Source organism: Vicugna pacos, chromosome 1 (assembly GCF_048564905.1).
Source record: "Vicugna pacos chromosome 1, VicPac4, whole genome shotgun sequence".
In the NCBI taxonomy this organism is placed as follows: Eukaryota; Metazoa; Chordata; class Mammalia; order Artiodactyla; family Camelidae; genus Vicugna; species Vicugna pacos.
The window spans coordinates 67,040,934-67,060,048 of record NC_132987.1 but is presented as its reverse complement, the minus strand read 5'-3'; the positions used below and the strand labels follow the sequence as shown (position 1 = coordinate 67,060,048).

Below are 19,115 nucleotides of genomic sequence, written 5' to 3'. Positions count from 1 at the left end.
TCCTTGGCTGCATGGAGAACTGCTGGGACAAAACGAAGGGCTGGAGAAGCCTACACTCTATTTGTGAAGAGTGTGCAGATGTTGGCTTGCCAACAAACAGGTGGAGAGAGCTCAGCATTGGTGGCTGCTACCTTGCTGCACTCATCAATCCTAGTGGGACGAACACCACAACCCCACTCATTCCACATCACAGCTTGGATCTAGGCCAGCTGGGTCCTGGGAGAAGACTCAGTCTAGCTACACAGAGACAGCTCAGGGGTCTGGGGTATGGTTCAGGTACCACAGCAGCAACCACTGATACCACTTACTCAAGCATTGCTGGGAACCAGCAAGCCTCGGTCCCTGCTCCCAGCCAAGTGTTTGTTTTCATATTCCTTTTCATTATAAGTTACTACAAGCTATTGAATATAGTTCCCTGTACTATACATGAACTTGTTATTTATCTAAATAAGTTCCTTTGTTTTTGTTTTTTTTAGATTCCACATATAAGTGATATTATATGGTATTTTTCTTCCTCTTTCTGGCTTATTTCACTTAAATGACCTCTGTGACTGCACAGGCCTCACTTGCTTCGGTACTCCCCAACTTTGGGGCCCAGCTTACACTCAAAGGGAACAGAAACTGAATGAGCACAACACTCAGGGCTTTTACTCCAACAACTAAGGAGCAGACCTCACCCCAGAAAGGAAGGCAGCAGCCACAGAACAGAGAGGAAGTACTGAATAGGCTTTAGATTCTCACCCAATACAGGAGCACACAAATATATAAAACAAATACTGACATAAAGGGACTAAATGCTCTAATCAGAAGATACAGAGAAAAAAAGTTGAACCTGCAGTATGCTACCTACAAGAAACTCACTTCAGAGCAAAAAACATACACAGACTGAAAGTGAGGGGCACCCAATACAGGAGCACCCAAATATATAAAACAAATAGTAACTAACATAAAGGGAGAAACTGACAATAATACAATAATACTAGGAGACTTTTAAGAAAATAAACAAATGGCACCTAATCAAACATAAAAGCTTTTGCACAGCAAAGGAAACCATCAACAAAACAAAGACAACCTATGGAATGGGAGACAATATTTGCAAACTGTACAATCAATAAGTGTTAGTATCCAAAATATACAAACAGCTCAATACAAAAAAAAATCCAACTAGAAAAATGGGCAGAAGATTTAAACAGATATTTTTCCAAAGAAGACATACAGATGACTAACAGTTACATGAAAAGATGCTCAACATCATTAATCATTAGAGAAGTGCAAATCAAAACCACAGTGAGGTATCACTTCACACTGATCAGAATGGCTGTCATCAAAACGTCTACAAATATTAAACGCTGGCAAGGATGTGGAGAAAAGAGAATTCTTATACACTGTTGGTGGTAATATAAATTGGTGCAGCCACTATGGAAAACAGTATGAAGTTTCCTTAAAAAATTGAAAGAACTACTGTATGATCTGGCAACTTCCACTTTTGGATCTATATCCAGAAAATATGAAAACTCTTAATTTGTAAAAATACAGGCACCCCAATGTTCATAGCAGCATTATTTACAATAGCCAAGACACAGAAGCAACCCACGTGCCCATCAACAGACAATTAGCTTAAGATATATGTACCATGGACTATTACTCAGCCATAAAAAAGAATGATATATTGTCATCTGCAGCAATATGGATGGGCCTAGAGAATATTAAACTTAGCAACATAAGTTAGCCCATACAGTGAAAGACAAATACTATATGGTATCACTTTGTATATGGAATCTAAAAAATAATACAAATGAATCTGTATATAAAACAGAAACAGACTCACAGGCATGGAAAACAAATGTACAGTTACCAAAGGTGGATGGAGGGACAAATTAGGAATACGGAATTAACAAATACCACCATTATACATAAAATAGATAATCAGCAAGATTTTACTGTATAGCACAGGGAGTTATACTCAATATCTTGTAATAGCCTATAATGGAATATATCTACTAAAAAACTGAATCACTACACTGTACACTTGAAACTAACACAATATTGTAAATCAACTATACTTCAATTAAAATTTTAAAAATAAAAATAAAAACTTGAAAAGGGCATTACAAAAAGTAAAATTATAAATCCATATCATGCATGAACATAGAAAAATCCCAACCAAAATATAAATATAGCAATTAAAAATTACATGCATAATTGTTTGGCTTGCACCAGGAATGCAAGTTTTGTTCAACGTTTGAAATGAATCAGTGTAAATCATAACATTATCAGGATAACGTAGAAAAACCATACGATTAAGCCATAATATGCAAAAAGGAAAAACATTTTCTGAAATTCAACATCTATTCATGGTTTAAAAAGAAACAACTAACTAAAACAAGGAGATTTCTTTAGTGTGACATATGGCAGCAAATATTATTCATACTTTAATGTTGAAATCTTTACCTCTGAGATAAAAACAAGACAAGGATGACTGCTATGACCACTTCTATTTTCATTGTACTGAGAAAGGAAAATAAATCAGTCATATGGATTAGAAACAAAAGAAGTAGGGAAAAAGCCATTTAGCAGATAAATTATTGGAATTACTAATTGAACTTAACAAGATTACTGGATATAAAGTTCAAGTAAAAATAATTTTATCTGTATGTATTTACAAAACAGAAACTAAAATTGTATAAAGATTTCATCTAGTACAAAATAAAACTAATAAAAAATCTAGGAATAAATCTAATAAAAGGCATTTAAGGCTTCTACACAGAAGACTATAAAACTTAAGATAAATTGAAGAACCTAAATCATGGTATGAAAAATCCAGCAATAGTGTAAAGATGTCAGTTTTTCACAAATTGATCTATTGATTTACCACAATACCAATATAAATTTCAGCAGATTTTTTCCCTTGAAGTTTAAAGCTTGTTCTGATATGTATACATAAATGCAAAAGGCCACAATTAGCTAAGACAGTATTAAAGAAAAAAGAGTTAGTAGACCCCTCTACTTAAAAACAAGACTTATTAAATAAAGATGTATTCGTTATGAATGTTTTTATTGGCATGGGATAGACAAATAGACCAATGAACAGAGTAAAGAACTCAGAAATAGCTCCAAGCATATATAGCCAAATTGGTTCTGCAAAGCAATGGAAGAAATGGCAGGTCCCCCCCAACCCATTAAACAATACAGAGTCAATTTAATAATTATATAGAAAAAAAGAAATTTGTCTCTTCTCTTCCACTGTACACAAAGATTCTAGAAGACAGAAGAATATCTTCATAATATTTGGGTTAAGGAATTATTTCTTCAACAGTTCTCAGAAAGTATTAACCATAAAGGAAAATATTAAGAACTTCTTGGGAAAAAGATGACACCATTAAATGACTGAAATGTCAGGACAAGGAAGAGATATTTGAATTAATTATATCTGACAATGTTCTCCTATCCCAGGTGTAAAAAGAATCAACAAGAAAAAGACAACTCAATAGAAAAAAATGCAGAAGGAATTTGAAAAAATATGTCCCCAAAGAGGATATCTAAATGACAAATATATTTTCATATACATATATGAAATGGTACACATCCCCATTAGTAATGTTAGTAGTGTTTGCAAACATATTGGGTGTCAAGAACTCTCAAACACTGCTAAGAGGGTAAACTGATGAATCTACTTTATAAAATTGTTAACTTTATTTACCTTATTTTAGCATACCTATGTATGCATGCCCTACAACCCAAAAGTTTCATTTCTAGGTATATACCCAATGAAATGCAAGCACATATGCACCAAAGACAGTAGCATTATTTGAGATGGCATTATTGTACTTGTAGTAGTCCCGAACTACAAACAAACGTCCATCAGAGTAGTCTGAATAAATAGATTATATTAATCTGATTGAATTCTACAGCCATGAAAATGAATGAACTTCATTTACATGCACCAATGTATTAGAAAAAAGTGAAACATTTCTAAAAACAAGCAAAACTGATTTTTGATATAGGAGGTCAGATCTGGGGGGAGGAGAGAGAAATAATATAATCAGGAGAAGTACGAGGCAGCTGCTGCTAATGTTCTATTTCTTGACCTAGTGGTAGTTATATGAGGTTGCACTTTGTGATAATTCATTGAAGGGTACAGTTAGGTACACTTTCATTTATGTATGTGATCTTTGAATAAAAGAGTAAAATATAAAGAAAAATTTTCTAAATAATTGAATAATTTTATTTCTAGAAATTTTTCCCATAAATATACTCAGCATTTGAGTGCAAAATAATTTATAAAGGATATTCATTTTGTTGTTAATAGCAAAAGACTAGAAGCAACCTAATTGTCCATAACAAAATTCTAGGTAAATAAATTAGAGTACATACAAATATTGTGAAGCCATTTAAAAAATTAGCTTCCTATGAGTTTTCATAAATAATTACCAAAATATATAGTAAATTTTATAAAGTCAAGGTGCAGGATATTATTTATACCATGCAAAATGTGTTTATCTGTAACATGTTATAAACACCCAGAATACATTTTTTAAATTTCTGTAAATTGTCAGGAAAAAATAACCCAATCAAAAAATAAGCAAAGTATATAAACAGATAATTTACAAAAGAAATACAAATGGCTAATAAATATGAAAAGATTCTTAACTTCACCAGCAATGAGGAAAAAGAAAGATGAAATAACAGAATAGCTATTTTTGCTATTGGCAAATCATTTTTTGTGTGTGGAGGGTTGGGGTTTTTTTTGTGTTTTTTTTGTGTGTGGCTATGGGCAAATATTTAAAGATTGCTAATATTTTCTGTTCCCAGTGTGAGAAAGTGGATCCTCACCTATATATCTATTTAATCTTTTAAAATAAAACTAAGCTTATATTTTGACCCTGAAAACCTAATCTTAGTGAAATTTTAATAATTTCTGGATTCTCTCACTTATGCACAAAGTTTGTAGAAGGATGTTCCTTGCATAATTATATGGAAAAGCAAAATATTTAGAACCTGTATAAAAGTCTATAAATAGGAAGATGCTTTAAAAAAAAAGTTTCTTTTGTACCATAGAATACAATGCAAAGGTTAAAGAACATAGCAAAAAAAATCTTAGACATATTTTAGTGAAAATAAGAAAGTTATAGAACAGATATCTGCTTATTAAAACATGGAAGGTCAAAAAGGATATAACCAAAATTGTTAATGGAAGTAATCTGAAAAGGGGATTGGCACACAGTGGGTTGATTAAATGGAGCTTTCATTTTATATTATTGTTTGAATTTTTAAAAGTAAGAATATTTTCAGAATTAAAATAAGAAAACAGGACTGTGCATCTGAAAAGTACTTCCTTTGTGGTTTGGAGGTGTGAGTTGTTGAGAATCATCAGATACCAGAAATGATTAGAAAAGCTTGGACCTTTGAAAATAATCACTCCCTAGAATTCAGTGGGAAAAGACCATACCCTCATTCAGTTTTTATTCTAGTCAGGGTACTTAACTAATGGAGGTATGTAATATACTGTGACTTGAAAGTTATTTAAAAGAGTAAATATAGAAGTTGATAGAATGCAGCAAAGTAACTGAGTAACAAAATGAGTGGAAAAAAGATGAGAAATAAAAGTCATTGAAGGAAACTAGTGGGAAGATTAAATGTAAATATTTCTTTTTTATTCCAAAGATAAAAGGAATTATGCTGAATTAGCTCTTCTATTATTATCAGCTCTTCTTCCTCGCATAATTTCCAGAGGATAGAGAACCATAGAACTTTGCCAGTTAGGCTTAGTGGAGAGCTCTGGTATTTTGTTTGCTTTTACTTTACTGAGATGATCTAGTATATAGAGCATGAATGCTAGAGTCAGATTCTTTGGAACTCAAATCCTAGTTCTGTTTCTTTCTAGCTGTTGGATCTTAGAAAAGTTACTTAAGCTTTCTGTGCTCAGTTTGCTTATCCGTAAAATGACAATAAAATGTTGAGAGGATTAGATGTATTAATACATGTAAAATATAATCTTAGGCTCAGAGCAGGATACACATGACCTATTCAAAAGAGAATAATTTGAGAAGTTTTTCATCAACAGATTATTTATCTAGGATGTAGAGAACAACATGGGATAATGTAGAACTCCATGGCTAGAAAGAACAGTGCTTTATTAACACCTGTCAAAGAAAAACTTGAAGACATAGTTAATTATTACGTTATTTACTTGACTACAAAGTAAACCAATAATAGATTGATGTTATCTAATAACAAATACAAAACAGAATTTATATATGAGAAAGGAAAAAGCAGAGAAAGGAAAACCACAGACATTTTCTAAATAATGAACTTTGTGTTTTCCTTTAATTATGTGAAGTGCTAATCAGCAGCTAGCAAGGAGACCTGTCAGGCTATTTGCTCTTAGACAGCTGTAGGAATCATCAACTGAACCAATTGTAGTTGTGTATGGCTTCTCTAGAAGACCTTAGCTGTTTAATTTGTGGCCGGTATGTAAAAGACATTTTCTGTATTATGTTTGTTATCATTTGGGAATACTTCCATTTGAAAAATGCCTTGTCTGTACCATTTTTCTTGTTAGAATTTCTCCTTTTGGTCAAACTCAGCCCTCCAAGTGGAGGGCCTCAGCCTCTTTACGAAGTAGATAATTTGTTGAATAGTGTGCCCCAGGACAGTAGCTTTATAGCAACACCTAAGTACTTGGATATCAGACATCAAAGAAGGAGAAAAGCACAAGGACAATCACAATTATTAAAGAAATTTTAAAACTACTTGCTGTTCAGTATCTTACTTGGCCTAAGTCTAACCAAGAGAATAAGTCCCCAGGATTAGTGAAATCAAGTTTACCTAACTGAGCAGCTCTATTTTCCCACTAATATTGATTGTTCTACTCTTTTGAGGAATTTACCAAAAGTCAACTGTTAAGTCGAAAACTGCAGGATCTGAGATTTTCCCTTCTTACAAGCTAGTTAATTAGTCTGCCACATTTTTGTGTATATATTGACAGAAAACAGGCATTGGTGTCAGAGACAAAGATAGTTTATTGTTGACAGCAAAAACAGCAACTAGAGCAACATCTTGCATTAATTCCTGACTCTCAGTCCCAACAAGGCAACATGATGAGGAACAGAAAGTACCTGCATAGGCAGTGGTTTAACAAGAGAAGAACTCAAGTTTTAAAAACTCATATCTGAAAGTAGTTCTGCTGGTGGTCTGTCCATCCTCCCATCTGGAGAGAGAGATCTTATTTTTACTCTGGAATGGAAGAAAATCTTCTCTGGGGGAGAGAGAGAGGTCTTTATCTTTACACCCCTGGAATGTCTTCAGGGAGGGAGCTGCCTTGAAGCTTCACTATGCTGGGAGGTCTCCTTCTACATTCTTAACTTGGCTATAAGTGCCTTCACTAAAAACACCCCAAGGATTAACAGGGAAATATTCATGGAGAATGATCTACAAACAGCAATGTGATGTGGTACCTATTGTACATTGTTATTTATGAATAGTTTACTCAGTTTGGCTGTATTAGTCTGTGAGACCCATAAAGCTTGAATTGTTTTACTTGCCATTTGAGTCTATGATGGGAGATGAATTATAGATCTCTCAATTTTTTTTTTAGGAATTTTTTTGGCTAGAAGACAGATTCTTGTAAGAACCTTTGAAATCAAGGTTTTGGGGTATTTTGCCATATTGGGCTTTTAATAAAATGTGAGTAACTGAGAGTTTTTCTCTAAACTTGGAAAGATAAATTTAAGAGTTGAAAATTGGTCAATTTCACTGTGTATTTCTTAAAAAGAAGAACATTCTTTTACATTATAAGCATAATACGTTTGTTATAATCAAGAAATTCTACATATATTCAGTCCTACTTTTTCCTCCACAGAGCATATTAAATTTCTACGCTTGTTCCAGTATGTCATTTTTATTATATTTTCCCAGAACAGAATCAGATTCAGCCTCTTACCTTTTAGTTTTCACTTTTTTAATTTTCTTCAGTCTGGGACAGTTCTTCAGCATTTATTTATTTACCTTGATTTTTTTCAAGAGTACAGGCCAGTTATTTTATTTAATGTACCTCAGTCTGAGTTTGTCTGATATTTCCTTATGATTAGAATCAATTTAAGCTTTGTGGCAGGTATAGCACAGAAGGTGGTATCTTCTTTAGTTTATCATATCAAAAAGTACATGATGCTGGTTTATCCTAGCTTTAATCATGCTAATTTTGATTGGTTAAGATGATGCCCACTAGGTTTCACCACTATAAAGTTATTATTTTCCTTTGTAAATAGTAAATAATTTATAGATGTGGAATTATGTAAACACCTCTTTCATCAAAGTATCACCCATTTGTTTTAGCATCCATAGGTGATTTTCTAACTCCATTATTTCCTCTATATTTATTCATTAGTGTTTTACTGGTTAGAGAGCATAGCTTCCTATCTTATATAAATATTTACTTGTTCATTTGTTTATATCAGCATGGAATCATGGATTCCTATTTTATTCAGTGAGATAAGATCTATTATTATCATTTGTTATTGTGATGTTCTAATTGTCCCAGATTCAGCTCTAGGGGACCCCATCAAGATGGCTTCTGTGTCCTTTTGATATGTTCCTATCATTTTTTGAGCAGGTTCTTGTTTTCTGGTGCTACATGATATTTCATGTTTATCTGATAGATTCCTTTCTCTAACCCTGGAATCAACTTTTTGCAGGGAACTCTGGTTCCTTTCATTAGAGAATTAGAAACAAGTATTTGTATGTATATATATATGTTTATATATACACATATACAAACACACACGTTCAAATATATGTATATATATAGTTGACCCTTGAGCACATGAACTGCATGGGTCCTTATATGTCGAATTTTTCAATAAATGCTATTATAGTGCACCATCTGTGGTTTTTTGAATTTGAGGATGTGGAACCAGAGATATGGAGGGCCAACTATAAAGTTATATGGGAATTTCAGTGCAGAGGGTCAGTGCCCCTAACCTCCATGTTGTTCAAGGATCAACTGTATTTGTAAATATATATTTGTATATATATATGGTATATGTATACACATTTGTATCAGATACTGTTTTCTAAATACTATTCTCTAATATATAAAAAATGTATGTATATGTGTAAATATGTGTGCATGAATGGGTGTCGAATCCTTTTATTGCTTAGAAGTCTACCAGTACATGAATAAGTCATAATTTGTTTGTTTATTCTCCTGTTTATACACATTTGGATTATTTCCATTTGGAGGCTCTTATGGGGGCTTCAATGAACATTGTTGTACACATTTTGAGGGACTTGTAGAGTAGTCCCTTGGTATATGTCAGGGGATTGGCTCCAGGACTCTATACAGATACCAAAATCTGTGTATGCTTAAGTCCCATAGTAATCCTTCTATATCTGTAGGTTTCATATCCACAGATTCAACCAGCTAAGGATCATGTGTTAGAGTTTGTGATCCGCAGTTGAATCCATGAATGTGGAACTAAAGGATACAGGGGGCTGACTGTGTATTTACTGCAAAATACCTGCATGTAAGTGGACCTGCACAGCTCAAACCTATGTTGTTGAAGGGTCAACTGTATTTTATTTCTATCAGTAAATACCTAGGATTGGAATCACAGGGTAATGGGCTAAGTGTATGTTTAATTTTTATTAAAAAATACTAAAAATTTTTTCAAAGTTATTATACAGTTTACATTACAACCAGCAATATGTAAACATTCAGTTGTTCTACATCCTCACCAATAAATTTGGTGTTGTAATCTCTTAATTAGCCTTTCCAAAGGGTGTAACTCATGATGTTGAGCACTGTTTTCATATGTCTGTTGATCATTTATATATCTTCCCTTATGGACATTGTGTTCAAATCTTTTACCCATTATTTTTTCTTTTTATTATTGAATGCAGAAGTTTTTAAAAATTAATTCTCTATTCGTCTCTTTGTTAGTGTATGTATTGCTAGTATTCTCCTCCAATCTGTGACTTACCTGTTTTTAATGGTACCTTTTTATAAGCAGATTTTAATTTTGAAGCAGCATAAGTTATCCATTTTTTCTTTTATGTTTATTGTTTTTTGTGTTCTAAGAAATCTTTGTCTACCTCAAGTTCTTTTTTTCAACTAGAAGTTTTATAACTGTAGCATTTTATGTTTAGGTCTATGATCAATCTCCAATTAATTTTGAGTTGGTTTCTTTTTTGTTCCACATATATTTAGCTGTTCCAATATCATTTGATAAAAAGATCCTCTGTTTTCCATTGAATTCTTTTCACATGGTTTTCAAAAAATCAAGTGTGGGTCTATTTCTGGAATCTCTACTCCATTAAACTATTTTTCTTCCTATACCCATACCACACTGTCTTAATATGGCTTTGTAGTAAGTCTTGCAGTCAGTTATTGGGTAATATAAGTCCTTTGAATTTGTTATACTTTTTCAGAATTGTTCTGGTTATTCTAGGTCTTTTGAATTTCTGTCAGGAAACACAGCTGCGTGGAGAGCTGAGCTCTTTAAGTGTCAGAGTAGCTGCTTAAAACAATGAGCCAAAATGAAGACTTCAATCAATTACTTTAATGGTGTAAGCAAGAAACAAAACTGGAAAAAACACCAACTTCCCCCTGTTCTATTTTCCCCCCATGGAACAGCACGTCAGTTGAGAGTCAGGTGGATCAGCACAAGCATAGAGGTCTTCTCGCTGTTGGGGTTGTCCTAAACAAAAGTTTCTGACAATTGAGGTCAGAGAAGAGGGCAAAGGGGGAGGACTAGGGGTGGAAGAAATCTAGGTACAGAGTTAGAGTGTGGAAAAGAATATTCAGAGTACTGCCTCTTCCCCAGTTAGGAGACCTCAGTAGAGGCATGTGAAGACTTCTGCATAGGCCTCAGAAAAAAAGAGACCTAAAAATGAAGGCACTTGAGCTAGGGATGCAAATGGGCATAAGAATATGACCTGCCAGAGGGATCTGAATCCCTTCAGAGATTCCAGTGCATTGGCTGTGCGCGAAGTCTGGTCTTGGGATGGCAACTTTCCTTTGAGAGGCCTACCAGGTAAAGTCTTTGTAATTGCCTATGGGCAGACTGTAAAATCACACAAAAGTTTTTAGCTGGCAGCTAGACTCCTCAAGTTCCATATGCATTTTAGAATCAGCTTGGCAATTTCATTCAAAAAAGCTTGTGAGGATTATGATTCAGGTTTTGTTGAATCCATGAAAAATTTAGGGGGAAATTGGCATGCTGATATTATTGAGTCTTCCCATCTTACCAACATGGTATATAACATTCCACTTATTTGGCATCTTTAATTTCTCTCAGCAATGTTTCATAATTTTTCAAGTAGACTGTTATTGCATATATTTTGTTAAATTTATTTCAAAGTATTCCGTATAAGTTGATACTATTGCAAATGGTATTTGTTTTTTATTTTATTTTTAAAATGTTTTTTATTGAAGTATAGTCAGTTTACAATGTTGTGTCAATTTCTGGTGTACAGCACACTACTTCAGTCATATAGGAACATGCATATATTTGTTTTCATATTTTTAACCATAAGTTACTAAAAGATACTGAATATAGTTCCCTGTGCTATACAGTAGAAACTTGTTTACCTATTTTATATATAGTAGTTAGTATGTGCAAATCTCAATCTCCCAATTTATCCCTTCCCGCCCTCTTCTCCGCCCCCAGTAACCATGTTTGTTTTCTATGTCTGTGAGTCTGTTTCTGTTTTTAGATAAGTTTGTCTTTTTTTTAAACATTTTGTATTGTTATAGTCATTTTACAATCTTGTATCAAATTCCAGTGTAGAGCATAATTTTTCAGTTATACATGAACATACATATATTCATTGTCACATTTTTTTTTTTACTGTGAGCTACCACAAGATCTTGTATATATTTCCCTGTGCTATACAGTATAATCTTTATCTATTCTGCTTATGCCCGTCAGTATCTACAAATTTTGAAATCCCAGTCTGTCCCTTCCCACCCCGCTCCCCCTTGGCAACTACAAGTTTGTATTCTATGTCAATGAGTCTGTTTCTGTTTTGTATTTATATTCTTTTTTTTCTTTTTTTAGATTCTGCAGATAGTGATATCATAGGGTATTTTTCTTTCTCTTTCTGGCTCACTTCACTTAGAATGACATTCTCCAGGTCCATCCATGTTGCTGCAAATGGCATTATTTTATTGTTTTTTATGGCTGAGTAGTATTCCATTGTATAAATATACCACGACTTCTTTATCCAGTCATCTGTTAATGGACATTTAGGTTGTTTCCATGTCTTGGCTATTATAAATTGTACTGCTATGAATATAGGGATGCATGCGTCTTTTTGAATTAAGATTCCCTCTGGATATGTGCCCAGGAGTGGGATTGCTGGATCATATGATAAGTCTATTTTTAGTTTTTTGAGGACTCTCCCTACTGTTTTCCATAACGCATACACCAAACTACATTCCCACCAGCAGTGTAGGAGGGTTCCCTTTTCTCCACAGCATTTATCGTTTGTGGACTTTTGAATAATGGCCATTCTGACTGATGTGATGATACCTCACTGTAGTTTTGATTTGCATTTCTCTGATAATTAGTGATATTGAGCATTTTTTCATGTGCCTATTGGCCATTCGTATGTCTTCATTGGAGAATTGCTTGTTTAGGTCTTCTGCCCATTTTTGGATTGGATTGTTTTTTCTTATTGAGTTGTATGAGCTGTTTATATATTCTGGAAATCAAACGCTTGTCATCTCATCTTTTGCAGATAGTTTCTCCCATTCTGTAGGTTGTCTTTTTGTTTTGCTTATGGTATCCTTTGCTGTGCAAAAGTTTATAAGTTTAATTACGTCCCATTTGTTTATTTTTGCTTTTATTTCTATTGCTTGGGTAGATTTCCCTAGGAGAACATTTCTGAGATTTATGTCAGATAATGTTTTGCCTATATTTTCTTCTGAGAGGTTTGTAGTGTCTTGTCTTATGTTTAAGTCTTTAAGCCATTTTGAGTTTTATGGGGGTCCCAGGCTATTCTGTTCTGCACACACCTCAGGCCAGAGCTCACACTGCTTTCCAGTCCCAAGGCTGCCTCTGGGCAGTGGGCTCCAGCTCTCTGCCTGTGCTTCTCACCAATCTCCAGCAGCCAGTCTTGGCTGGTCCCTGCTGGACTAGTCCCTCGCATCTGGGGCCGGGGATCGCAGGGACAGTTGGTGTCAGTTTCCCTTAGTTCTGCCTGCCAAGCAGTTGCCACTTTCTCCTTGGAGCCTCAGAAGCTCTGCTTCTGTCCCTGCTGACCTTCCGGCTACGGAGCAGGTGTCCCAGTGGGAGGGTGCCTTTCTTCCTATGCCGCTCATTCCCTGCAGGACCAGTCTTGCACCGATTTTTTCTTTTTTTTTTTTTTCTTACCGGATTTAGTGAGGAGCTTCCTGTATTTTGAAATGAAAGACACTCTGCCAGAGGTCAGTAGGTGTTCTGGGCAATTCAGTGGGTTTGTAGATGTAATCCTTGGTGTATTTGTGGGAGAGGGCAAGCTATGAGTCTCTACTCTGCCATCTTGGCTCCTTCTGGTATTATTTTAAAATTCATTTTCTAATTGTTCACTGCTGGTATTTAGAAACATTAGTGTTTTTCTATATTGTACTTGTTTCCTATAGCCATGTTAATTTACTTATTGAACTAGGACTTGCATGTGGTTCCCTAAAGATTTTCTATATAGATAATTTTGTCTCTATGAATAGAAATCAATTCTACTTTTGGCTTTCCACTGTTTGTCTTTTATTTATTTTTCTTTATTGCACTGGTTAGGACCCTTGAGTAGACATGGTTTGAATGGACACTTTGCTTTACTCCCAATGTCAGGGAAAAGTATTCAATATTTCACTATTAAGAATATAATTAGCTGTAGATTTGTCAAAGATTCCTTTTAATCGTTATTTGCTGAAGAATTTTATCATGAGTGACTTATGGATCCAGTCAGATTCTTTCATTGTATCAGTTAAGATGACTGTATTGTTTTCTCTCTTATTTTGTCACTTTGGTGAATTACACTAATTTTCAAATAATATACTATTGTTGCATTGCTGGAATAAATCCCAGTTGGTCATAATGTGTTAGGATTTTAATATCTTGCTCCATTTGCTATGGCAATGTATTGCTAATGATTTTTTGGATTTTTTTTGTTGAGGAATGTTAATTTTTAATTTTCTTTTTCTGTAATGTCTTTGTCAGGTTTTTATATCAAGATTTTTAGGCCCCATAAAATGAACTGAAAAGTGTTCTTGCCTCTTCTGTTTTTAGAAAAGTTTGTATAAGATTGATATTATTTCTCTCCTATGTGTTTGAATTAACCAGGAAAGCCATGTGGGCCTAGAGTTTTCTTTGTGGGAAGGTTTTAAATTACAATTTCAATTTTTAAAATAGACATAAGGCTATTCAGATTTTCTCTTTTTTTCTGATTATAATATGTAATTGTATTGTCTTCTTGAAATCAGTTTAACAATACTATAAAAATCTATGTCCTTTTTAAAATTTTTATTTGAATGAGAGATACTTTAAATTCTATAGTGCTTTACAATTTTCAAAAGTTTCATACACATGATTTCATATAATCCTATAATAACCCTTTTATTAACCCCCTGCCCCTATGTTGCCCCTCCCTTCTTCCCTCTCCCCATTGGTAACCACAGTTTTTTCTCTTTATCTGAGTCTGCTTTTTTTTTAATCCACTATTTTATTGTATTTTTTAGATTTCACACATAAGTGATACAATACAGTATTTGTCTTTCTCTGTCTGACTTACTTCACTTATCATAATGCCCTCCAAGTCCATCCATATTGCTGCAAATGGCAAAATTTCATTGTCAACACTGATACTGTCAATCTTTTCAATTTTATCTACTCTGATGGATTCAGTGGTATCTAAGTGTGGTTTTAATTCACATATTCCTGGTAATGATGTTTAGCATCTTTTAAGTGCTTATTTCACACTTGTGCATCTTTGATAAAATGTCTGGTCAAATCTTCTATTTTTTTAGTCAAGTTGTCTTATTACGAGAGTTCTATGTATATTTTGAATAAGATATGTATTTTCCAAATGTTTTCTCTCAGTCCATGGCTTGCATTTTCATTTTGTTAATGGTATCTCTTGTAGAGCAAACCAATTTAATTTTGATATCATGCATTATCAATTTATTTTATTGTTTGTACTTTTCATGTCCTGTTAAAACTGTTGCCTAACCCAGGATTACTATGATTTTCTCCTGATCCATTTTAATTTTGGTTTTATGGAGGGTAAAAGTTAAGGTTCAATATTTTACTTATGGGAATCTAATTGTTTTTACCATCATTTACTGAAAAGATTATCTTTCCTCTGAATTACCATAGCACTTTTGTCAAGTATTACTTGGTCATTTATATGTGAGTTTGTTTGTAACTATTCTTCTGTTCCACTAATATTTATGTTCATCTTTATTTAAATATTAGCTTGTCATGATTCCTGTAGCTTTAAAGTAAGTCTTAAAATTATATAGTGTATATCCTCAAACTTTATTTTTCAAAACTCTTTGGGCTATATTCTAGATCATTGCTTTTTCATACATATTATAGAATTATGTTTTCAATTTCTTAAAAAGTCTGCTGGGATTTTGTTTGGAATTGCTTTGACTTTGTAGATCAATTTGGGGAAAATTAACAATATTAAGTGTCTTCTGACCATTGATCAAGGTATATTTAGGGCTTCCTTAATTTCCCTCAACAATTATAATTTTCAGTATACATGTTTCCCACATGTGTTGTTAAACATGCCTATTTCATAATTTCGATTCTCTTATGAATATTGGAGAGTTCTATAAATTTCAGTGTAGTCAAGGACGTTGATAGTGTTGTTCAAAACTTCTATATCCTTACTATCTTTGTCTAAATTGCAGCTTAATTGGAATATTTAGATCATTGACATTAATGTGATTATCCCTATTGTTGGGTTGAATGCAAACATTTTCCTATTTTCTATTTGTCCCATTTGTTCTCACCTTTTTTGAAATGTGCATCTTTTAATGATTCTATTTGATCTCCTATTGTCTTATTTTTAAAATTTTAATTAGAAAATTTTAGTTTGCTTCATGCTATATGCATATATATGTGTGTGTGTGTACACACACACACACACAAACATACACACACACATATATCTTTAACTTATCAAATTCTCACAGTATATGTGAAATGGTACAATGCTGTTTAACAGTATACTTCTATTCCTTCTCCTGTTTTTAGTACTACTGTTGTCATGTATTTTATTTCTATAAATGTTATAAACCCCACAGTACATTGCTATTTTCACTTTAAATGACCAATTATTTTTTGAATAAATAAGTCTTTATTATTAACCCACATATTTACCATTTATGGTGCTCTTCATTACTTAGTGTAGATCCATATTTCTATCTGGAGTCATTTTTCTTCTGCCTGAAGGACTACCTTTACTTTTTCTTGTACTACAGGCCTCCTAGTGATGAATTCCCTCACCTTTATTCATGTGTAAACATCTGTATTTTGCCATTTGAAAAATATGTGCTGAGTATAGAATTTTAATTTGACCCATTTTTATCATTTGTTGCTTTGTAAATGTCATAGCATTGTCTTTAGGTTTGTGTAGTTTCTGATGAGTAGATTTCATCATTCTTATTTTTGCCTCTGGGTAGGAAATGTATATTTTCTCTCCGGCTGCTTTTAATATTTTCTGACTAGTTTTCAGCAATGTGATTATGATGCTTGTATTTTTCTTCATGTTTATTCTGCTTAGAATCCTTTGAGTTTCTTGGATCTCTAGGTTTATTATCATCATCAGGTTTGGCTATCATTTTGCTATTCTGGTGGGCATTTCTTGAAATATGTTTTCTGCTGATCTTTCTTTCCAAAACTCTGATTACATTTATTCTAGACTGCTCAATTTTTTCCCAGGGGTTGGTGGGTTGGTTTTTTTTTTTTTTTTTTTGTCTGTCAAGTTCCATTTTGGAGATTTTCTATTGTCATTTATTCAAGTTCACTATTCTTCTCTGCTATAATGTATAATATTCAGATAAAAATATCTGAAATGATAAATTATGTCTACAAATTTGATTTGAGTGTTTTTATATCTTCCATTTCTCACTTTATCACATTCATGTTTTCCTCAACCTTCTTGAATATCTGGAATGTAGTTTACAAAGCATTTTTAATATATTCTCTGCTAATTTTATCATCTGTTTCATTTTTAGGTACAGTTCTGTTGTTTAATTTTTTTCCTGACTCTTTATAGGCCTACTACTTTTCATATAGTTAACAATGTGAATTTTACATTTATGGTGGCATTTTGTTGGATTCTTTTCGTTAGATGTTTTTCTCAAAGACAGTTATGTTACTTAATCATTGTTTTTAAGAAAAGCCTTTATGGCTAATTTGTTCCCACTACTGAAGTAACACCCTTCTATCTGCTATCCCATGTATTAGGAGATCTCAGCAGTTTGGCTGGTAGTGACATGAAATAGCCTTAGCCTTGTATGAGCTTTGGGAACTGTTCTGCTCTATCTTTCTGGTGGTTGGTTCCCAAGCCTGAGCTATTTTATTCACATGGATGCACAGATTGAGACAAAATCTCAAGAGGACCATTCCGTAAATCTCTGGTATATTCTATCTGTACAGCTGTCTTCTCTCTAGTATTTTGCCTCAAATTCTAACTGCTTTTGCAGCATCAGATCTCTGGCTCCTCAGTTCAGTGAGACTACTGATTGCTTGAGTTTCCTGTGCTCAAGCCTGGGAAATCTCTCCAATCACCAAGCTAGAATACTTAGTATAAACTAGAATAACTAAAGTTTACTTTATTGTTATCCCTTTCAGATCTTATTTTGTGGTGCTTGTTGACTAATATGTTAATACTGTTGTTTAATATATTTTGTTTAGCTTTCTAGTTGTTTAAGGTAGGAGATTAAATCCAGTATCCTTACTATTCAACAGCCACTGCCTGACCTCCCCAAACCTGAGCTATAACTTTTTCCAGTGTTTTTATTTTTGATTCAAAAATAATTATTTTGGTTGTTGTCAGACATTCTAGTTACCTATTTTTTTTCTTTCTCAGTATTGCATTTGGGAACTCTGTTAAAACATAATTACTTCTGCTTACAGATATGATTTTAAAGTTTAGAGATTAAGTTTCCATAATATGTGATATATTAAGATCAATTCTACCTTTGTGTGGAAAATTTTCAAAGTACTTTAGTAACATTTCTGATTTGATGCTCTTAAAAGCCCTGTGAATTAGAAAAATCTAGTATTATAACTCTCATCATCAAGTAAATAAACTAAGGTCTAGCAAGATTCATTAATTTTTCTCAGTCATAACCTGTAAATAATGAGATGGGATCTTCTGACTTTTATGACAGTGTTTTTTCCAGTTTCCAGAGTCTGTCTTACTGGAAGATGTAAAATTTTACGTAAAATAGCAAAACACCTAGTATGGTCGAAACTTTATTTTAACTTCGTGTGAAAAAGGCAGTGTGGTGGAGTGGAAAGAACTAGATTGAGAGTGAGCAAATGATCTGTGAACCAGATTTAATCTAAGTAATAAAAAACAACATGGAACTTGTATAAAATAAACAAAACAACTTTCATGAAACTAGTATATATTTAGTTTAGGAAGCAAAAAGCATAGAGTTATAATTGTTCAGCTACAGGGCATGTTGTAAATGGAGAAAAAAGAGAGCTCAGTGTATGCCACTGGTTAAGGTGACCAAAATGCTTGCTCAGGAGAGTGGTTTTTATTTTTTAGGAGATTTAATTAAGAAATAAATGGTCTTTGTATTTTAATAAGTGGGACAAAATAAAGAACCAAAGATTGAGAAATTTTTAATTTTTATAAATGAAAGTTCTATCTATATGCATATCTATTATGGTATCAAAACCTTAGATATATGAAGTTAATTTTTATGTAAATTTTTGTGTTAATATAATTTTATTTGAAAAAGGCATCTAATTGCATCTACTTAAGCATCTGTAGCTATTAAAGTATGACATTTCTTGACCTATTTCCTGCCTTGTAGTAAAAAGCTTTTATATAATTCTCCTGTAAAAACAAAAAAACAAGTTAAAGAGCAGATTGAGTCCTTACATGAT

General features: G+C 33.2%; 1 protein-coding gene across 1 annotated transcript in view; it reads left to right on the top strand.

Moving 5' to 3' along the window:
- The window catches only part of STXBP5L (syntaxin binding protein 5L), a 288,793-nt gene that overhangs the window by 194,651 nt on the left and 75,027 nt on the right, over positions 1-19,115 (top strand). The gene's annotated exons all lie outside the window — the stretch shown is intronic.